The sequence below is a fragment of the Medicago sativa genome, chromosome 7 (genome assembly GCF_051527215.1).
Source record: "Medicago sativa cultivar Bolivia chromosome 7, Bolivia_mono, whole genome shotgun sequence".
Classification (NCBI taxonomy): Eukaryota; Viridiplantae; Streptophyta; class Magnoliopsida; order Fabales; family Fabaceae; genus Medicago; species Medicago sativa.
In genome coordinates, this window is record NC_140755.1 from 60,757,074 (window position 1) to 60,780,710 (window position 23,637).

The 23,637-nt window shown below is 35.9% G+C and overlaps 1 long non-coding RNA gene and 1 other non-coding gene across 2 annotated transcripts; one reads left to right on the top strand and one right to left on the bottom strand.

The window, feature by feature from the left end:
- Nucleotides 1–3,725: 3,725 nt before the first annotated feature.
- LOC146907350 (uncharacterized) lies at nt 3,726–4,661 on the bottom strand. Its single transcript, XR_015019363.1, has 2 exons — nt 4,545–4,661; nt 3,726–4,294 (listed from the first exon to the last, which is right to left on the bottom strand). It is a non-coding gene; the product is annotated as an uncharacterized LOC146907350 (long non-coding RNA).
- An 18,157-nt stretch (nt 4,662–22,818) lies between these two features.
- On the top strand, nt 22,819–22,925 carry LOC146907351 (small nucleolar RNA R71). Its single transcript, XR_015020846.1, has one exon. It is a non-coding gene; the product is annotated as a small nucleolar RNA R71 (small nucleolar RNA).
- The last annotated feature ends 712 nt before the right edge of the window (nt 22,926–23,637 follow it).

The window sequence follows — 23,637 nt, forward strand, 5'->3', positions numbered from 1 at the left end:
AATATCATTTATATCAGTATAGTTTGCTAGGCAACTATTATATCTAGTTTCTATATGATGACATTAGGTCACACTATCTTTTTTAGTCATTTTTATGCCTTGATGTGCAAAATAGAGAGTCATTTTCATGATTTACATGCTAGAATGAGCTAAAAGTTGTCAGAAATCTTGAGAGGTCATATGGCTATGTAATGAGAAGTTTTTCACGATTTTGAGAAGATTTTAGATGTTTTAGTTGCTGGAAAGGTTGTGCCAAGATGGACCTGTATCGTGGCATGTCTACATGAGCATCAAAATTAGGGTTTTGAAGTCTGAAAAAATTGTGGCACGTTGGACATGTATCGTGCCACGATTGGAGTTTATGTTTCCTGCCACATGTATTAATAAAACCATCGTGCCATAATAGACCATAATGTGGCACGATGTGACCGTTATAGAAACTTTCCCTATAAAATCCATATGCAAATTCAGAAGAAGAGTTCGATTTTTAGACGATTTCAGAGCAAATGAGGCGACCAGAGATCTAGAAACACGCAGTGGATCTCACACCAACTCATATTTGGTCCGGATTTATGTATGTTTTATTATCCCTATGTTATTAATTGTCTTAGTTATGAGTAACTAAGATTTTAGTTAATTAAGACATGATATGACTCTATTGTAAGTTGTGATCATGTAATTTGTTATGAACTCTCTTTGACAACAATTGAATCCTAGTATTATTTGTGTTTAATGCTCTTCATATGATTATGTATGACTACTAGCCCCAACTTCTTAACTAAATGAATTGACCTTAGAATTTAATTGACTAGTAGTCATAACTGTTAAATCTGACCTAATAAATCTGTTTGAGTTAACATATTAAGCTAGAGATAGAAAATTGTGAGTTATAACTTAGGGATTAACGAACTAGTATTACTTCCGACAGTTAGGAATCGACTTAAGAGATTAATGGATTATAACTTAGGAAAGAGTTTTGACTTAAACTATTGTGTTAATCTGTCTTAAAATTAGGTGAACATTGAGGGAGAAGAGGAGCAAATTATTCACAATGAGAAATAGAGGATTTGAAGCCTTGATCATCTGTTTTAATCTAATACTCAAACCAACTTAATTGCGCTTTTCACAAACTTTATGCAATTAAACCAACTACCTAGAGTAACCCCCCAATTTAATATATCCTTTACACTAATGAAATTGTTGAGTAGAAATTAACAATGGTCCTCGTGGACAGGAATTTTATTATTACTTCGATAGTTTTCGTACACTTACCAAATATCTATCAATCTACACTTTTATAGGTTTAAGACGACGACTGCACCAATGCGGAATAATAGAAGGCAAACACACACACACACACACACACACACACACACACACACTAAAGTTATGCCAGAGCACTATAAAGATGTCTGGAGACATCAATAACTCGCTATGCATGAATGAAAAAGTGAAAGCAAGCCTTTAAAAAGAGTTATAGAATATTGGAGACAAACTCAATTCGCTAAGCACAAGAGTTGTGCTTAGCGTGAAAAGGTGGTTACCTCTCCAGAAAAGAAAAGCAAAGGTGGTTCGCTTGGCATGGAAGTTTTGTTTAGCGAACAAGGTCGGTTTCTGGAAAAATATATATATGAAGAACAACTAACTTTTTCCTCCCTTAATGCAACCTCAATTCTCTACGTGGGGCTTATTCCACTTGGCAAATCTGCAAGTCCATAAACTCTATAAATGGAAGGGAAAGTTATTGTAGCACTCAATCAATTGCAAACCCAATATAGAATAGAGAGAGAACAAGGGAAGAGAGTGGGTGGAGCCTCTCCAGGGCCACGGAAGCATGGAACTCCAAGATTTAAGAACTCTTTGATGTTGCTCATCTGACAAATGGGTAACTAAACTCTTTCTTGCGTTGGGATTGGATATAAATAGCTAGGAATTTATATAATACTCTTAGTATGTCAGGTTGTATATGATGTATATTCTCTAAATTTTTGTCTAAATCTTTTCTTATTGTTATGTCGTCGATGTAGTGTGTCGCAATTTATCTTTTGATTTAGTTAGGCCCTAGTAATGCTGGATATCTAAGGGTTAAGATTTAGATTATGTATAGGTGCTATCTCCCGAGAGATAGTGGGTAAGTCTATATATTCACATATAACTTTTCGAGCATAGGGCATAGAAACAATCAAATATTTTGCCACTGAGCATCAGAAGTCAGTGAAGTCAGTTGTCTTTATGTTCTTTCGTGTCATTTACTTTAGTTTGGAGATGTATGCTAAGGAAAGGGTGGAGTTATATATGAAACATAAAAAGTATACAATCGACCAAGAGGAATCATATGAGGAATGGTTATTAAAATACAATCCCATCACAACTCCATCTATATATATATATAGTTTACTTTGATTCAAACAACCAAAACCTTTTATAAACTTTGTTCAGAAATATGTTGATATAAACTCAAGTTAACTAAGCGAGGTCTTTGTGGATACGATATTTTATTTGTTTGATAAAATCCAACATATTTACCATTGTGGTAGAAAAATACAAAACCAACATTTTTCCTTTTATCACGTGGTACGGGTGCCACATTTATATAGACATTAGAGGCCAATATGGACAATTGGATGATAAGATGAAAGACGAGGTTGTCGTATTACCCTGTTTCGTGTTGTGATGAACCCGAATTGTATTGTGTGTGCGTCTTCGTGAAACATAGAGTAGACCAATAGATAACATAAAACTCTAGTAATAATGAAACATACAGTAGACCTACACATTAAAACCCGAAAGACAACACCAAAGGTTAAGGATCACAAAAGGCCGGCGATAGAAAAAAACATCCAAAAACAACAAAACTAATACCATAACTAGAAGCAAAGCCAAAATCTAACCATCAATTAGGAGAACCTCTAAAGTTTGGGAACCTCCTAAACCCCCTAAGAAACATATCAAATCCATTTCTGCCAAACAATACCGCACACTACTGGCACCAACAAAGCATTGGCTCCACCTCCACTCATAAAGGGAGCAACGATGCATAGGGAATTTACCAATGACACAAATTCGTCCATGTTTGTGAAACTACTAATCTTGCAAATTTCTCCAAGTTACTATTTTTATTATAAGTTTAGTTAATTGGCTAGTCAAAGATAAATAAAAAATACAAAATTCTTGTGGAGACGATAATTTATTACTTTATTATTTTGAATGAGTTGGTGAACTTGAAAAATTTGTTATCACTTAAAGCATATAGTTATTTCTTTTTTGTAAAATTGGTTCATTACATGTCGTGTGTCAATATTATTCATCGAAGTAAAACACTAAATTTGATTCCATGTTTTCCAAACTAAACGGTAGAAGCTCCCGTTATTTAATTAAAATGGTTAACAATTTCAAAATCAACTTTGGCCGAATTCATGACTGAATCTCAAACTCCGACTTTTTCACTTATGTGTGGAGTTTCTAATGGTTATTGTTATTTTTTATGTTTATTTTGGTAAAATAGTATAGTGACCAGAAGTTAACCTCTTAGAACAAATAAGTGGGGTGTACGAGGTTCAATCCCCAACCTTTATATATATTTTGTAGTATTTCTACCAACTAAGTTAAACTCAAGTGTCATTTTCCTAATAAAATGGGTAAATTATTTAATTAAAATTAAAAGGGATACATATACACGCAATATCATAACAAGAAATAAATAATTCAAGACGACTATAGTAACATTAACGGTAAGAGAATATATGTTGATTTATTTAATTAGATACAACTCAGTGTGGGGTACTCTCTCACCATTATTTAAATCAAAACAACTTTCACCCCAATTCTTGTATGCATAATCCTATGCTTCTTCATTAAGCTTTTTTATTTTACATGGAGGATTTGTAGACATCTTGCTTTCTTTATTTCACATCGAGCTTGGTCCCTACTTTCAAGTTCTCCACTTTTTCTCTTGCTGACATCGGACATCATAATATCTTCATACATGAAATTAAAACCTTTGGAGGAAGATGTTTCTTATTTAGTATAATCGATCTTTTTTTTTTTTTTGAGGTTGTTTATTCTTTTTGCTGTGAACCAGGTAATTTTTTTTATCTTTAGTAAAACATATATAAATATTTATAATATTGTAAATTTTTTAAAGATATAATAATGTAACTTATTTGATTTCAATCGTAGTCACAGCAACATATACCAAAAAAACAATATCCTCGTTTATTTCCCTTACCGATAGCAATGCAACTTTCGTTGCATGTGCTAGGATCTTTACAATCCGAAGGAAAGCACGTTTGTCCTGTTACAACAAAATTCATTTTATAAGCTATATACTTATATAATGTTAACAACGACAAACAAGATTATATCAAACTATTTGTTTTTATCAAATATAACAAACTATTGATCTAAGAAAATATTATCGTAAGAAAAGTTACAAAAACCAACATGCAAGCAAAAGATATAACAAAATACTATTATTATTATATTTTGTTAATTATATGTAAGAAGAAATAGAACGTAAGATTAAAATTTCATATGTTTCTTACCCGAAGTTAGAACCAACGCAATGAACAAAAGTGCCAAGAAAAGATATTGGGGAATATATTTTGCCATTTTTCTTTTAGATTTTATCTTAGAACTCTATTATCTCTTGTTCTCGCATTATGTATTGCAAACTTCAAGCTCATTATATAGTACGCATATGATGGTGTCTCCGTTACTTTTGAATTAGGATAAAACTTAGATGCAATTTTTATAAGTTAAATATATTTTTTGATCTTTTAAGTTTGACAAAAATATTGTGTTAGTCCTTTAAGTTTTGTAAATTTCAAATATGTCATTTAAGTTGTTAATTTGATGCACTCTTACCCTTTTAAGGATCTATTTGAAATTTAAAAACTTGAAATATGTGCATTAAATTAGCAACTTAAAAGACTTATTTGAAATTTAAAATCTTAAAACATTAATCCGGTATTTTTGTCAAACTTAAATGATCAAAAGAAGTATTTAATTTTTTTTTTTTTTTATGTTTTTTGTGTGGTTCTTCACATATAATTCATCTTTTGTGCTTATAACAAACTTCGATAAATATGTTATTATTTGTAAAATCATCGGCAATTATGAGTATTTTATGAATGACCTTCTGGGAAGTTTCTCAGAAAGCGTGCGTGTGAGGACAAAATACGCTGAAAATATTCGTGTTGATTTGTGGAATTAGTCGGCAATCCTAAAAGCAGTCTGAGATGTTTCAGTTATACCGTCACCTATTTAGATTAGATAAATAATAATGTCATATTTTTTATATTTCACTTTGCATTAATTTGTGATGGTGAATGAAACACTAATATATAGTGAATAATGCTAGTTTTTCTAAAATGTCATATTTTTTTTATAATTTTATTTGTTTTCTTAATTTATGGGTAAAAATTTACATGACAATCCTAATGAGCATAACTCAATTGTTAAGTGCAATGCATTGTCATACTCATACACTGGGTGATGTGATAAAAGAAATTTCTTAGAAGGAAATCATTTTAAAACATGTAAGAAGCATTATTTATTACGTAATTTATCATTCATGTGTGGAAAATAGTTATAGTATCATTTATTTCAATCAAAATTTAAATAGAAAAACTCACTCTTACCCACGTAAAAACCCAAAAGTTAAAGAAAGAGTATGGAGAAAGGAATAGGCTGATTTTAGACTTACATATAGAAGATGAATCATCTATCAATACACGATACTACTATTACTCATGCAATTTATTTTTTTTACATTGTGAATTTAGGAAGTTTAGAGGTGTGGTTGAAATTAATCCATTTTCGGAGTCATGCATTTTTTAAAGAAATTTTATTAAAAGCACATTAGCATAAGATCTGTATAGTTGCCAAAATAGCAATTGTTCTCAATTCTCATACACCAGCACAACTGATAGGCCAAACCGCAAGTGCACGGTCTATAGAAGTAATAGTAGTAAAAGAGAGTATCGTTCCGCTAGGGAGTTATAAATTTAATTAATTTTTAATAATGATTAGATGAGGAGAAAAGTATATAAAGAGGTGGTTTAATTGCTGAAGGTAAATAACAATAATAAAAAGATACCTTGGGATCGTTGGATTGTCATAATAACAAACCCTTCACTAGACAAGACTTTAACTTCTAATTTCATGGTTTACACCTTAATTTCTAAAGATCGGTTTCCCTTTAGCCCCTCACCTTTCCGATGAAAGTCCGGTGAGAGTTTACTCCTAGCAACCAAGCCTATTTCGCTGACTTGATTACTAGAAGATGCTTATAAGGATTGAAACTACTTGTGTCTCAATAATTGCAAAGACTATTTCACTGCCTTTGCAATTATTGTCTAGATTCACTTGTTTCAATATCAAAGCTCCGCTCTCGCTTTATGAATTGATATTTGGGATGATGGATTAACAATTATCAAACCCTCCACTTTCGCTTCTACAGTTTGATAATGGTTAATTCATGTTAAAAAGGTGAATCTAAATTAGAAATTACGGTTACATGAAATTAGGGTTAAAGCTTGGTTTGATTAGGATTATGTCATTAGACTTATCCAACAATCCCAAGACAAGAAGAGTCTACTCACTAACGTTCATTGTAGACATAGAGAAGAAGGAGAAGAAGAAGAATATAACAATAAAGTAAAAGTGAACTTTTATTCCAAGAACAAAAGATGAATGTTTATGATGGAGTGCTACTCTATTTATAGCTTTACAATTGACTTAAAATCTAAGCAACTATAAGGGCTAATCAGTAAAACTACAACAGAGTAACTTGGGCCCGAAGAAAAAGCAGCAAAAGAGATTATGGGGGTGGCACGGCCGTGCCAAGCTTCTGACTTGTGGGAGACATATTTTTGTCTCCGTATCTTCGTATTTTTGTACTGTATTTGCTCCAAACCTCTTCCTTTTGCCCCAAGACACCTTCCACCATATATTCGTTCCTGAAATATAAAATATGTTGGAACAAAATGTGTTTAACAATGAACCTTAAAGGGTTTTGATGATAACAAGGTATTAAAAATTGTAAATTGGACTAGCTAATATTTGTTCAAGTGTACAGGACCATAATTATAAAGTTACATCATCATTGGTTCTGAATGAGCAAATAAAGAGCTATGGAAACAACAAAAATTTGAAGCTTGGACGCTCCTGAAGGCAACTTGCTCCTGAAGAAATAGCGCTCCTGAAGTAAGCTGCTCCTGAAGAATAGTGCTCCTGAAGACAAGAGGTCCAGAAGTCACATCATCAGAAGCTGCATCATCAGAAGCTGCAGAAGTCATCTCATCAGAAGCTGCATCATCAGAAGCTGCCTCATCAGAAGTCATTTCACCAGAAGCTGAATATCAACTGGATTTGCAAAGAATCAAGAATTGAAGAATCATCAATGCAAAAGCTGTCTATTGGATTCGAAAACACAAACAAAGGATTAGTGGAGCTTGCAACGGTCATTTCAAAGGTGTTTGAAGGTGTGTGTTTGCAATTTGGACGAAAGCGTTGACATTGTACTTTGTACGAATTGTACAACCACGTTCTCCACTACTCTGTTTTGTGTCTGCACTTCAAGACAAGAAAACAGCTCCAGAATACGGTCTCGCCTGCATAGATGTTCCTTTGGATAAGGAATGGATTTCAAATTTGTTCTTCATAGGACAACAACCAAATCAGGCAAAAGATCATTGGTGAAAGATCAAGCTTCAACAACGACTCTTTGGTGTGCTGGCAATTTCACAACGTCTCTTTCACACCTCTATATAAAGGAGTGAAGACCTAGAGATTTGGTAATGCAAGAACGCTGAACGAAAGACTCACAAGATTTTCACAAGTACCAAACCTCTGCTGAAATTGTTCTGCATTCACTTAGAATTTCTGTGTCTCAAAGTCATATCTTAGAAATTCTTAAGTCCATTGAGTCTGTATCTGATTTGTATTGCGAGCACCTCTGATTGTATATCAAGTGTTCAACCTTAAACAATTTTCTGTGTAATTTTGTTTAGTTAAGAAGTCTCTTGCAGTTGTGTTTGAGCAGGAAGTCTCTTGATTGTGTTCTTGAGCAAAGGAAGTCTCTTGCTTGTGTGCTTGAGCATTGGAAGTCTCTTGCTTGTGTGCTTGAGCATTTGTAATCAGATATTACTCATAGTGAAATCTCCTTGGAAGTGCAAGGGGGACTGGACTACTTCCGGATTGTGGAAGGAACCAGTATAATTGCTTTGTGTCGTTCTTCTTCTCTCTCTCTCTGTTTTATTCCGCTGCATTTAGATTCTGATTATCACTTCAGAAGCTGTCTCACTTAGCTTCTGATCAGTGTGTTCAGTTTTTAGGAGAAACGAAGAATTTTTCTAAAACACAATTCAACCCCCCTTCTTGTGTTTTTCTCACCTTCAATTGGTATCAGAGCCTTGGTCTGTTGTGTAACACTTAACCGTGCAACAGTCAAAGATCTGAGAAAAACATGACCACTCCTCCTCCTAATGGTTCTGGTTCTAGTGATACTAGCTATAAAAATGTTTCACATGATTATAGTGATAGTAAGAAAACCAGTATTGGAAAAGTTCCAAAGTTCAATGGAGATGCTGAAGAGTTCTCTTGGTGGAAGACCAACTTTTACAGTTACATCATGAGCCTAGATGAAGAATTATGGGATATTCTGGAAGATGGTGTTGGTGATTTAGTCCTTGATGAAGAAGGAGCTGCTGTGGATAGAAAGAAACATACTCCAGAACTGAGGAAACTTTACAAGAAGCATCATATTATCAGAGGAGCTCTTGTCACTGCCATACCCAAAGCAGAATACATGAAGATGAGTGACAAATCCACTGCTAAAGCTATGTTTGCTTCTCTCTGTTCAAATTATGAAGGGAGCAAGAAGGTCAAAGAAGCAAAGGCTCTCCTGCTTGTACATCAGTATGAGTTATTCAAAATGAAGGATGATGAAACTATTGAGGAGATGTACTCAAGGTTTCAAACCTTAGTTTCTGGTCTACAGATTCTAAAGAAGAGCTATGTTGCTTCTGATCATGTAAGCAAGATTCTCAGAAGCTTACCTGCCAGATGGAGACCGAAGGTGACTGCCATTGAGGAAGCTAAAGATTTAAACACTTTAAGTGTCGAAGATCTTGTTAGTTCTCTCAAAGTTCATGAGTTAAGTCTTAATGAACATGAGTCTACTAAGAAGAGTAAATCAATAGCTCTTCCATCCAAAGGCAAGTCATCAAAAGCTCTCAAAGTGGTTGAATCTGAAGAGGAAGAACAGTCAAGTTCAGATTCTGAACCAGATGCTGCAGAAATGGCCATGCTCTCAAACAGACTTCAATATCTGGCCAAGAAGAACAGAAAGTTTCTCTCCAGAAGGGGTAACTCCAGAAGCTCAAGGAAAGAAGATCAGAAGGGATGCTTCAACTGTAAGAAGCCAGGTCACTTCATTGCTGAATGCCCTGATCTTCAAAGAGAAAAGTCAAAGGACAAGTCAAAGAGGTCTACATTCAAACCAAGCAAATTCAAGAAGCAGATTAAGCAGAGTTTAATGGCAACCTGGGATGATTTGGGTAGTGAATCTGGATCTGATAAAGAGGAAGCTGATGAAGATGCAAAGGTAGTTGTTGGGTTGGTAGCAACAGCAACTTCAGAAGCTGGGTCAAATTCAGACTCAGAAGATGAAAATGAGGTATATTCCAAAATTCCCAGAGATGAACTTGTTGAGTCACTTAAAGAACTTCTTACACATTTTGAAGTAAGAACCAATGAGTTGAAGGATTTAAAAGAAAAATATGCTGATTTGGTACAACAGCAAAAATCAACTTTATTGGATCTGAAAGCTTCTGAACAAGGACTTAGGGGCTTTGACTTCATGTGTAAAACATATGAAGATCAGCTCAGGTTCTTATGTCAGAAGCTACAAGAAAAGTGTAATGAAAAACCTTTAAGTAACCATGAAATTGCTCTTGAAGATTTTATTATATCTGGCATTGACAGAAGCAGAGTGGCTTCTATGATTTATAGCATTTACAAGAACAATGGCAGAGGAATTGGCTTTCCAGAAGTGAAACTGGAGAAAACCAATCTAAAGTCTTGTTGTGAATGCATCAAGGAAGGTCTGAAAACATTCTTTGTACCAGAAGGGGCTGAGTTGGAAACTGTTGTTCAATCAGAACCTGAAGCTTCTAGTTCTAAGGCTAAGATTACTTCAAAGCCAAAGAACTCTAAGTCAAAGGCTATGATCAAATCTGATTCCAAAACTTCAAAGGTTAGGATCCTGAAAAGATCAGAACCTATTCCTCAGAGTCTGGTGAAACCAAAATCTGGGGTTCTGAAGTCTAAGTTTCAGAAGAAGACAGTTACTACTTCTGAAGTACCAAAACCTAAGGTGATGGTTAATCAGAAGCAATCCAACTCACAGCACAAGGTACAAGAAGTGAAGAGTAAAGCCTTATGTACTAACCTTCCAGGACCCATAGAACAATGGGTACCTAAATCTAAAAATGTCAATGATGCAGGTATGTCTAAGAGCAGTGCCAAAGCAAAGATCATGGTACCTAGACAGTGGTTGCTCAAGACACATGACAGGAGACAAGTCCATGTTCCTCAGCCTAACAATGAAAGAGGGAGGAAATGTGAAATTTGGAGGCAACCAGTCAGGCAAGATCATAGGTACAGGAACTATTGGTAACTCCTCTACCTCGATTAATAATGTATGGTTGGTAGATGGTCTTGAACATAACCTTTTGAGCATTAGTCAATTTTGTGATAATGGTTATGATGTGTTTTTTGAAAAACCCAACTGTACAGTAATCAACAAGGAAGACAAATCCATTGTGTTCAAAGGAAAGAGAGTTGACAATGTCTATAAAATCAATTTTTCTGAACTGGCTGATCAGAAGGTGATTTGCCTACTATCAGTGAATGATAAGAAATGGATGTGGCACAGAAGGTTGGGACATGCTAACTGGAGGTTAATCTCTAAGCTTAGTAAGTTACAACTGGTGAAAGGGCTACCAGACATTGACTATCATTCAGATGCACTCTGTGGTGCATGTCAGAGAGGGAAAATTGTGAAATCATCTTTTAAAACAAAAGATATTGTTTCAACCTCAAGACCTTTAGAATTACTCCATATTGATTTATTTGGACCAGTAAGTACTGCATCCTTATATGGAAGTAGATATGGATTAGTCATTGTTGATGATTACAGCAGATGGACTTGGGTGAAATTCATAAAGAGTAAAGATGTTGCGTGTGATGTATTCAGTAGCTTCTGCACTCAAATTCAATCTGAAAAAGAATCAAAAATTTTGAAAGTCAGAAGTGATCATGGTGGAGAATTTGAAAATGAGCCATTTGAAGCTTTTTGTGAAAAACATGGAATTTTCCATGAATTCTCTTCTCCTAGAACACCACAACAAAATGGAGTTGTAGAGAGAAAGAATAGAACTTTACAAGAAATGGCCAGAACCATGATTCATGAAAACAATTTACCGAAACATTTTTGGGCAGAAGCAGTGAATACAGCATGCTATGTTCAAAACAGGATCTATATTAGACCTATTTTGGAGAAAACAGCATATGAACTCTTTAAAGGAAGAAAACCCAATATCTCTTACTTTCATCAATTTGGATGTACTTGTTACATTCTGAACAACAAGCTCTACCTAAAGAAATTTGATGCCAAGGCCCAAAGAGGAATCTTTTTAGGTTACTCTGAAAGGTCAAAGGCATACAGAGTGTATAATTCAGAAACACTTTGTGTTGAAGAATCTATGCACGTTAAATTTGATGACAAGGAGCTTGAAGATAAAACTTCAAAGCAAGGTGAAAGTTCTGAAGAGATACAGGTTCCTGAAGCTACTCCAGAACCTGATCAGATAGCTGAATCTGAAGATAGTTCAGAAGCTGAACCCACATCAGAAGCACAAGATGAAGCTGCTTCTGATGAAGCACAAGATGGCTCACATCAAGCAGATCCTCCCAGAAACACATTCAAACACAAGTCTTCACATCCTGAAGAGCTAATCATTGGAAACAAAGATAGTCCAAGAATAACAAGATCACATTTCAGACAAGAAGAGTTGATGATTGGACTAATCTCAATGATTGAACCTACAACAGTTGATGAAGCACTTTCAGATGATGGATGGATCCTAGCTATGCAAGAAGAGTTGAATCAATTTCAAAGAAATGATGTGTGGGATCTGGTACCCAAACCTCAGCACAAGAACATTATTGGAACAAAATGGGTATTCAGAAACAAGCTGAATGAGCAAGGTGAAGTAACAAGAAACAAAGCCAGACTTGTTGCACAAGGGTATAGTCAACAAGAAGGCATTGATTACACTGAAACGTTTGCTCCAGTTGCAAGATTGGAAGCAATCAGGTTACTTCTTTCCTATGCAGTTAATCATGGCATAATATTATATCAAATGGATGTCAAGAGTGCATTTCTAAATGGTGTCATAGAAGAAGAAGTGTATGTCAAGCAACCTCCTGGATTTGAGGATATTAAATATCCTGACCATGTTTTTAAACTGAAGAAATCACTATATGGCTTGAAACAAGCTCCCAGAGCTTGGTATGATAGACTAAGTAATTTCTTAATCAAAAATGATTTTAAAAGAGGACAGGTTGATACTACACTCTTCAGAAGGACCCTTGAGAAAGATATTCTTGTTGTGCAAATATATGTTGATGATATAATATTTGGTTCTACTAATGCATCTCTTTGCAAGGAATTTTCTGAGTTAATGCAGGATGAATTTGAAATGAGCATGATGGGAGAGCTGAAGTTCTTCCTGGGCATTCAAATCAATCAATGCAAAGATGGAGTCTATGTTCATCAATCAAAGTACACAAAGGAGCTTCTGAAGAAGTTCAAACTTGAAGATTGTAAAGTGATGAACACTCCAATGCACCCTACATGCACCTTAAGCAAAGAAGATGAAGGAGCTAAAGTAGATCAGAAGCTGTATAGAGGTATGATTGGTTCTTTGTTATACCTCACTGCATCTAGGCCAGATATTTTATTCAGTGTATGCTTGTGTGCAAGATTCCAATCAGATCCTAGAGAATCTCATATGACTGCTGTCAAGAGAATCTTCAGGTATTTGAAAGGAACGACCAATCTTGGACTCCTTTATAGGAAATCCTTAGATTATAAGCTAATTGGATTCTGTGATGCTGATTATGCTGGTGATAGGATTGAAAGAAAGTCAACCAGTGGCAATTGTCAATTTCTGGGTGATAATCTTATATCCTGGGCTAGCAAAAGACAAACAACTATTGCTATGTCTACAGCAGAAGCAGAATACATTTCAGCTGCAAGTTGTTGTACACAACTACTTTGGATGAAACATCAGTTGGAAGATTATCAGATAACTGCTAACAGTATTCCCATTTATTGTGATAATACTGCTGCTATTTGTTTGTCTAAAAATCCAATTTTGCATTCAAGAGCGAAGCACATTGAAATCAAACACCATTTTATCAGAGATTATGTTCAAAAAGGAATTTTAGATATACAATTCATTGATACTGAAAATCAATGGGCTGATATATTTACTAAGCCTTTAACTGTTGAAAGATTTGATTTTATAAAGAAAAATTTGAACATGCACTTTGTATCTGATTAAATGCTTGCTTGCTCCTGAATAGGATTTTAGGTTCTGAAGTTAGTTCAGAAGCGGTAGTCCATCAGAAGCTCTTTATTGAGGTTCTGAGGAAAACTCGCTTCTGATGATGACGTCAGCATCTGAAGTCCAGAAGCTGGATTTGTTGCTTCTGAATAGTTGAATTAGTGGAAACGTTGGAAGTTACCTTTTAAAAAGTAACTTCTGGCCCACTAACTTGGTAGTTACTCTGTGAACTTCTTACGTGGCCTGTATGTGTTGGTGTATAACTAAAAGGGCAATGATGATTTAAAAGCTTTGAAAGTACTTTTCACGCGCCCCCAATTTTGTCATTAATGTTATGTTTGTTTGTCTCTTTTGAATTGCAATCGTTTTACTTTTAACACTTTGTCAATTCACACACTACTCACTCACAACAAACACTTTTGCTCTCAAACCTCTTGCGAAGTAAGCGCATTCTCTCAACCTTATAACCCTAAAAATCTTCATCTTCTTCAAATCTTCGTCAATCATCAAATGGCATCATCAAGCTCGCAACGAAAGGATTCAGTATCTACTTCAAGAATGGTCCCTGAATATGACTACAAAGGAAGAAGCATGAAATTGGAAGAATGGGATTTGCAAGTTCAGATAGAGAATCCAGTGGACTTTGATTCTCTGAATTTTCATAGGTGTTCTATCAGAAGCTACTATGAAGAGCAAGGACTCATGGATTATTTCAGAATGTTGAATGGACCAACATATGAAGCTCTGGTTAGACACTTCTGGGTAAGAGCAAAATTTTACAACAAAGCGGCATCCTTATCTGAGGAAAGTCAAATGGTGCTAATGTATCCTGAATTAGAAGGGAAAACAAGAGAAGAAATGGGTCTTGCGCCATTTGTTGAAGATGAAATCAGATCCAGCATCTGTGGTATTCCAATAAGAATTGCACAATGGCACATAGAGTATGTTCTCAAGGCTGCAGCCTCTGGATACTACTCTGGAATAGATCTTTCAGATGCTGCTGAAAAACGCATTTGGAAAAAGCAAGCCAACTTGGTGATTTACAATTCTGAGAAGGAGAAGAAATATGCTGAATTGAGCATGGAAACCAAGATGCTTCTGAAGATTCAGAATGAGACCCTGTTTCCAAGTGGTGACTGTGTGAAGCCAAATCTAGCTCAGAAGGTCCTTCTCCAGCACTTCATCAAGAAGGAAAAGGTGAATGTGCCCAAATACGTGTTCAAGTACTTGGTAGAGTGTTTGAAGCAGAGTCAGCTACTGGATAAACCCTGGGTTCCTTATGGAAGACTCCTCTCAGAGATATTCTATCAAGGAGGTATCTTGAACAGTCTCAGTCAATCTCAAGGCTTCACAGATCAGCTACTTGACACAAAAACTGGAAAATTCATTAATGCTCATACTCTATTGAATATGAAGCTAATCAGTGAAGTCACCAAACTTCAAACTGATTTAAGTGAATCACTTGTTATGTCTGATCTTATGAAGGACTTTCCACCCATCTGCAAGAAGGATCCCATTGAAGTGCAATTGTACTTTATCAAGGAACATTTTGAGGCAACCAATGAGAGAATCAGATTGGAAGATATTCCAGAGGAAATGTATGGTGGTGCTCTGCCACGAGCCAGAGGCAGAAAGTCAAAAAGGAAGATGACTGCAGAGCAATATCTAGAGGTTGAACAAACTACTAAAAAGGCAAAAGTTGTTGCTGACAAGCTCAAAATTGGTAGTTCATCAGTACCTTCTATTGAAGAAGCCATTGAAGACATGGACTCCAGGATGATCATGGGTGTTGATATTTCTCTTGATCAACCTGCTATACCAAAGAGGAAGAGAAAGCCAGCCTTGAGGAGAACCAAGGATTTTCCTCATATCACCTTAAGAGCTCAAGCTGCTTCTGATTTGAAGTTAAAAGAGTTACAAGAGAAGAAAGCAGCCGCTGAAAAAGTTCTGGAAATTGCTGCTGAGCTACGAGAGTCTGTAGTTTCAGAAGCCAAGCAACTGTTGTAGGTGTCCAGTGAATCTGCTAAAGAGGATTCTGATCCTGAACCAGAAAAGGTAATTAATATATCTTCAGATTCCGCATCCGCATCATTATCAGATTCTGATGATTCTGATGATGATGTACCCTTAGCTCAACTTTTTCAAAAACCAGTAAAAAGCCAATCAACATCAACCAAAACCAACGATAAGCCCTCTTCGTCAACTTCTTATGAACCAGTTGGCCACATAGTTAATGAGAAGTTAGCTAAACTGGCTGAGCAGAGAGAAAGAGTCATTGATTCTATCTTTCGCCTTAACCCTCAACCCCTTTGCATTCAACCTCTCAACATGATTCCTCCTGAAAATGTTGAGTCCACCTCAGAAAAAGCCTCTGAAACAACTCCAGAAGCAGCTGCTTCTGAAAAAGTTGTCTCAGAAAACCCTCATCAACAAACACCTGAACCACAAAAACCCACAACACTCCCACAATCACCAATAGCCATCACTGACCCCCAACTCAACACTCAAACAACAACTTCACCACAACAACCACCATCTGAAACTGAATTTCAACCTTTACCTGAACACTCTCCTGAACCAACTCCCATGGATGTTGACATCTCTCTAGTCAATGTTCAAGCCTCAACCTCCACCACACACATTGATTCTGACCAGCCCTCATCTTCTAACACACAAACACACCTTACCATTCCAGTTCCTAACCCTATTCAAGACTTAGAAATCAGTGATTCTGATCTTGAAATCCTTGAACATCCACCCTCAAACATCCTGGAATCTGGATATATTAATTCTGAGCTTCTCTCAATCCTAAGTCAGTTGCATAATCTTGTGGATCAACGAAGGACGATTGATCTCACAGGTGCATATGAAGACTCCTGGGTATCTCTTCAGAACCGGGCAGCTGAGGTTATTGAAGAAATCAAGGCTAAATGCATCAGAGTCAAGCAAGCTTCAGTCAGAAGGCTAATGGAAAATCTGAATCAGAGTCTTAGAGTAAGAAGTTCTACACTGCTCTTGGCAAACCAGCCCTTCTTCTTTGAAACGGATTACTTGACCAGAGAAGCAAGGCTGTGTAAGCTTCTGAAGAAACAGATGGCACAGCAGCAGCAAGAAGCTAGAGAAAGGGAACAAGCTCTTCTTCAGAGGCAACAACAACTTGAAGAATTGTTGAAGAAGAAGATTGAAGAAATGGAAGAGATGAAGAAACAACAACAAACCAACCCTTAGTTGCACACCCTTGTGTTTTTCTTTGTTTGTTGTTTGTTTTATTTTCTTAGTCCTTGCTTCTGAAATCATCTTGTCTTATTTCTTTTGCTTCTGAATGCTTACTGATTCTGACTGTTTAGCTGCTTCTGACAATTGAATATACATGATTTTTGCTCTGACTTATTTAGTTCATTTTCTTTTATACTCTCTCCTGTTTGAGTTTTTTTCTCATATCTTTTTGTCTTTTATGCTTAAATTTATTCTAATTTTTTTTGATAATGACAAAAGGGGGAGTATATGTGACAAGTATTTAAAGGCTCTGAGCCCCATTAATGGCATTTGAAATTTTTTGAAAAACTTCTATCTTTTTACCTTATTGGTATAAGCTATGAATGAACGAAGGAGTATCAAAATTCAAGTAAAATTAATTGAACCATTCTTCTTATCTATAAGTTAATTCTTTCAATGATTCAATTTTGTTTTTAAGCTCTGATAATTTTATTGCGCGAAAAATGAATTTAATTAACCTGGATAGAACTTAGGGGGAGCTTACAAACCTCACCTTAAAGACTATCAGACTCAGGGGGAGTTTGAGCTTACAAACCTCAGATTCTGAGCTTACAAACCTCAGAACCCCAAAGTCAACTTGTTAATTAGATTAACAACAATTGATCAATTTTAAATACTTTTGTTTGTCATCATCAAAAAGGGGGAGATTGTTGGAACAAAATGTGTTTAACAATGAACCTTAAAGGGTTTTGATGATAACAAGGTATTAAAAATTGTAAATTGGACTAGCTAATATTTGTTCAAGTGTACAGGACCATAATTATAAAGTTACATCATCATTGGTTCTGAATGAGCAAATAAAGAGCTATGGAAACAACAAAAATTTGAAGCTTGGACGCTCCTGAAGGCAACTTGCTCCTGAAGAAATAGCGCTCCTGAAGTAAGCTGCTCCTGAAGAATAGTGCTCCTAAAGACAAGAGGTCCAGAAGTCACATCATCAGAAGCTGCATCATCAGAAGCTGCAGAAGTCATCTCATCAGAAGCTGCATCATCAGAAGCTGCCTCATCAGAAGTCATTTCACCAGAAGCTGAATATCAACTGGATTTGCAAAGAATCAAGAATTGAAGAATCATCAATGCAAAAGCTGTCTATTGGATTCGAAAACACAAACAAAGGATTAGTGGAGCTTGCAACGGTCATTTCAAAGGTGTTTGAAGGTGTGTGTTTGCAATTTGGACGAAAGCGTTGACATTGTACTTTGTACGAATTGTACAACCACGTTCTCCACTACTCTGTTTTGTGTCTGCACTTCAAGACAAGAAAACAGCTCCAGAATACGGTCTCGCCTGCATAGATGTTCCTTTGGATAAGGAATGGATTTCAAATTTGTTCTTCATAGGACAACAACCAAATCAGGCAAAAGATCATTGGTGAAAGATCAAGCTTCAACAACGACTCTTTGGTGTGCTGGCAATTTCACAACGTCTCTTTCACACCTCTATATAAAGGAGTGAAGACCTAGAGATTTGGTAATGCAAGAACGCTGAACGAAAGACTCACAAGATTTTCACAAGTACCAAACCTCTGCTGAAATTGTTCTGCATTCACTTAGAATTTCTGTGTCTCAAAGTCATATCTTAGAAATTCTTAAGTCCATTGAGTCTGTATCTGATTTGTATTGCGAGCACCTCTGATTGTATATCAAGTGTTCAACCTTAAACAATTTTTGTGTAATTTTGTTTAGTTAAGAAGTCTCTTGCAGTTGTGCTTGAGCAGGAAGTCTCTTGATTGTGTTCTTGAGCAAAGGAAGTCTCTTGCTTGTGTGCTTGAGCATTGGAAGTCTCTTGCTTGTGTGCTTGAGCATTTGTAATCAGATATTACTCATAGTGAAATCTCCTTGGAAGTGCAAGGGGGACTGGACTACTTCCGGATTGTGGAAGGAACCAGTATAATTGCTTTGTGTCGTTCTTCTTCTCTCTCTCTCTGTTTTATTCCGCTGCATTTAGATTCTGATTATCACTTCAGAAGCTGTCTCACTTAGCTTCTGATCAGTGTGTTCAGTTTTTAGGAGAAACGAAGAATTTTTCTAAAACACAATTCAACCCCCCTTCTTGTGTTTTTCTCACCTTCAAAATATGCATTTGTAGTAAACAAGCTCAAAAAGGAAACAATATTTAAATAAAATAAAACTAAATCTAATTAAAACGAAACTAAATAATGCATAAAAATAGACTAAATATTGACTCATCAAACTCCCCCACACTTGAATCTTTGCTTGTCCTCAAGCAAAAGGCAATAGACATAGCAGCAACAAGAAAGATTAAACATGGCAACACAATTGAAAAACTCATGCCTCTCCTAAGGTTTTGTTTCAAGTACACTAATTACAACCTCAAGCATTCCTTGTGAACTTATTCAACCCAACAACAAGTTTTAAGTGAGTGTGTGTGTGCAGTCCAACTTTTTCTTGCTCCTGTATAAGACAGATATTATGAGGAACATATTCTATCCCTAATGCTAAAGTAACCGAGAAAAGTCCTTTCTTCATTTCATATAAAAGTGATGGGAATTTAGTTAAAATTAAATTAGATTAACAATTTAAGCACAAAGGGGCTGCAGATTCTTAGGGGCTATCTATCCTCATAGGAAGTCTTTTTGGATGTAATTGTCCTTTCCCCCTAGATTCAAAATCACCCTAAGCAGTGCTGCAAAATTTTTATTTCATCTCCGCGTAGGAAGTCTTTTTGGATGTAATTGTCCTTTCCCCCTAGCATTGATGAATTTAGGAATTTAGGGAGTCACCACCACAATTAGGAAGTTAGGGATTGTCCTTTCCCCCACATGTTGGTGCCATTCTCCCGCCCCATTAAGTTCAACAATCTATAGAGAATAAAACAATAAAGCACATTAATTATTTCCCACACAAACTTATACTACTTTTACTCAATATAACCCTTCAAAGAAGAAGAAGAAGAAGAAGAAGAAGAAGAAGAAGAAGAAGAAGAAGAAGAAGAAGAAGAAGAAGAAGAAGAGTAGAGAAGAGTAAAGGAAGAGGAAAGCTCACAATTATATTGAGGACCATAGTGGACTTTGGAGGTGAAGGTGTTGCATCATGTTTCGGAGCATTTGATTGTTTTCTTCATTTATTTAATTGCTCCTTTGGATATTGTTCCTTTCAACACCTTGTCTTTGTTGCTCGGTGCTTATTCTTTGAACTTTGGTTTGCATCCATGGCTCAATAAGAGGAAGAGGAAGAGGAAGAGGAAGAGGAAGAGGAAGAGGAAGAGTAGAGGAAGAGGAAAGCTCACAATTTTATTGAGGTCCATAGTGGACTTTGGAGGTGAAGGTGTTACATCATGTTTCAGAGCATTTGATTGTTTTCTTCATTTATTCGATTGCTCCTTTGGACATTGTTCCTTTCAACACCTTATCTTTGTAGCCCGGTGCTTATTCTTTGAACTTTGGTTTGCATCCATGCCTGTCGTTCATCATTATAGCTTCCACCGACTTCTTGTTCATGGTGCAAGTTTGCACCTACCTCCTCTTCATTACCATCATCATCACCATCATTATGTACCTGTGGGTTAGTACCAACATAAAGCAAATTTTCCACCACCTCCAGAATAGTTAAGTCCGGATTAGGTAGAATAATCAAACAATAATCTCTAATAATTCTCCATTCATATTGGTAATTGTGAGTAAGGTCATGGGTTCTAAGGAAGGACAAATTAGTGAGAATATAAGTCTAGATATTTGTTCCCTCTATCCTCTTGTTCCCTTGATTCATACTCACCCCAAACTTTCTAGCAAGAAAAGTGATGATTCCACCTACCATTATATCACCCTTATCATCCGGTTTCTTTTTAACAATTGAAACAAGATAATCAAGCAAATAATATCAAATTTTAATATGATGGTTATAAAGCATATCCCACAACATAAGCAGCTCATCATTCCTACCTCTTTCTTACTCTATATGGTGCAAGTCATAACCCTTTGAAGGTACCTAAGCACATGGTTGTGTTATTCAACAGCCTAATCACATATTCATCTATTTCTAGTCTATCCATAACATTAACATCAGGGTAACTGCAAGGAGAGATAGTTCTAAAGATTAGAGATTTATACCTATTCCATTGCTCAGAATCCTTGAATTGGATCCCATGATTGCAAGCTGTTGATTGCTTCTTGCTTGCACCACCTCCAGAGGCTTCAATCTCCTTACTTTCCTCATTGATGCCATTGACCTTAACTTAACTTGGTGTGGATTTTGGGTGAAGGTTAGGGTTAGGCAAGGTTTTGGTTGGGAAGAGTTGGTTTAGTGATGAGGTTGTGGTTTAAGTGAAGTTTAAGAGTTGAACGATGGAGATTGGTGAAGAATTTTTGGTTTTTGGGTTATGGTTTAATGGTTTATGAATTTGGTTTAGAGGGTTATGGATAAAGGATGAAAGAGGTTATTTTGAATGAGGGAAAAAAATAAAAAAAAGTAATTTTTTTTAAAATTTTTTTTTTGGCTGAAAGGTTGGCACGGCCGTGCCAAGCTTCTGGAGTGGGAAGAAATTTTTTTTTTATTTTTTTTGAATTTTTTTTTGGGTTGGTTTCTGGTCAATGGCTTCAACTTTCTTTTACTTTTTTGTATCATATTTGGACAAATACCTACAAAACAAATTAAAATAACACAAAACAAAAAATAAAAGCAATAAAATTCATGGGTTGCCTCCCACGAAGCGCTCGTTTAGTGTCATTAGCTTGACGGTTAGAAAGTGGTTCATCTATCCTATACCCAATCTCTCAGAAAGGGACAATGATATCAAACTAACATTCTCTCCCAAATCACACATGGCTTTCTCAAAGGTTTCAGATCCTATGACACAAGGTAGTGAAAAGCTTCCTAAATTCTTAAGTTTAGGTGGCAATTTGTTTGGAAGTATTTCAATAAGATTCATAAAATGCTCATCTAACTTGGACTCATCAAACCCTTGTGTTAATAGAATTTCAGGCTCATGAGATGGTGAAACGAATGGCTTTTCATTCTCTCCTATGGTTTTCTCACTTTGAGGCTCATTACTCCCTATCTCTCCTTCATTGTTCTGAACTTTCACAATGGGGTCCTCTAATTGGTTACCATCCCTAAGGGTAATAACACTTATATGGTCTTTGGGGTTGGTTTCGATTTGGTCTAGGAGGACTTCGGAGGATTGAGAGGAAGTAGCCACCTATTGGGGCATTTGAGGAGTCTGAGTCTCATGCATCTGATTGTGAGTAACTATGGAGTCTTCTTTCGATGTAAGTTTGGCAAAAGAGTCACTCATAAATTCAGTTTGATTTTTAAGCTCTTGGAGCTGCTTGGATTGATTTATACAATAATTTTCTAAAAAAAGTTCCAAGCTGGATTTTTGAGGGACTCTTTGGTTGTTTGCATAACTGGGTGGTGTTGTTTGTTGTCCAAAAAGATTTTGAGGGGTTTGAGAAAAAATTTGGTTGTTTCTAAACCCTTGATTATATTGAGCATAGTTTACTTGCTCTGGACTTCTAACAACACTACCTAGTTGGCAATCAATGCCAATATGGTCAAATACACCACAAATTTCACAAGAAGAAGAAGGAGAAGAAGAAGAAGAAGAAGAAGAAGAAGAAGAAGAAGAAGAAGAAGAAGAAGAAGAAGAAGAGATGGCACTAACATTTATTTTTTCAAATTTTTGGGTTAATGCATCAATCTTAAAGGCAAGGTGATCATAGTTAGAGACTTCATACATACCTGCCTCCTTTTTGGAGGGTGAAGAATTAGTGATGGCTCTCTCGTCGGTCCACTTGTAATGATTTTGAGCCATGTCTTCAATCAAGGCGTATGCTTCTGTGTAATTCTTGTTCATTAAAGCTCCACCTGCAGCTGCATCAATATAAATTTTTGTGGTATACAAAAGACCATTATAAAAAATGTGAATAATAAGTCAATTCTCTAAACCATGATGGGGACAAAGTCTAAGCATTTCCTTGAAACGCTCCCACGCATCGTAAAAAGATTCTCCATCTTTTTGAGTGAATTGTGTGATTTGATTCCTTAATTGGACAGTTTTAAAATAGGGAAAGAATCAGGCAAGAAAAGCTTGCCTCATTTGTTGCCATGAAGTGATTGAACCAATTTCCAATGAATGAAACCAAGCACTAGCTCTACCCCCTAAGGAGAAAGGAAAGAGGTGCAGCCTTACGGCCTCTTGGTTTGCATTCAAGGTTCCACTGAGTCTTAAAAAGGTAGAAATATGAAAATTCGGATCCTCAGTGGGTGATCCGAAAAATTGATTTTGCTGCACTAAGTGAACAAGTGCAGGTTCTATTTCAAAATTGTCCTCAACCGTTGGGTACACAATAGCATCGTATGACTCATTTGAAGATGGGATTGCATACTCTTTGAGAGAGCGTTCCTTAGCCATATCGTTATTATCTTCCCAAGAAGTTAAAGAAAAAGAAGAAATAGAAAAAGAAAGAAATAAAATAAAATAAAATAAAATAAAATAAAGGATTTTTTTTTAGAAAGAAATATAAAAAGAAAAAAATATAAAATAAAATAAAATAAAGCAAAAGATTTTTTTTTAAAGTCTAATCGTTTAAAAAAATTAACCAAATTGCAATAACTCCCCGGCAACGGTGCCAAAAACTTGATAGGCCAAACCGCAAGTGCACGGTCTATCGAAGTAATAGTAGTAAAAGAGAGTATCGTTCCGCTAGGGAGTTATGAATTTAATTAATTTTTAATAATGATTAGATGAGGAGAAAAGTTTA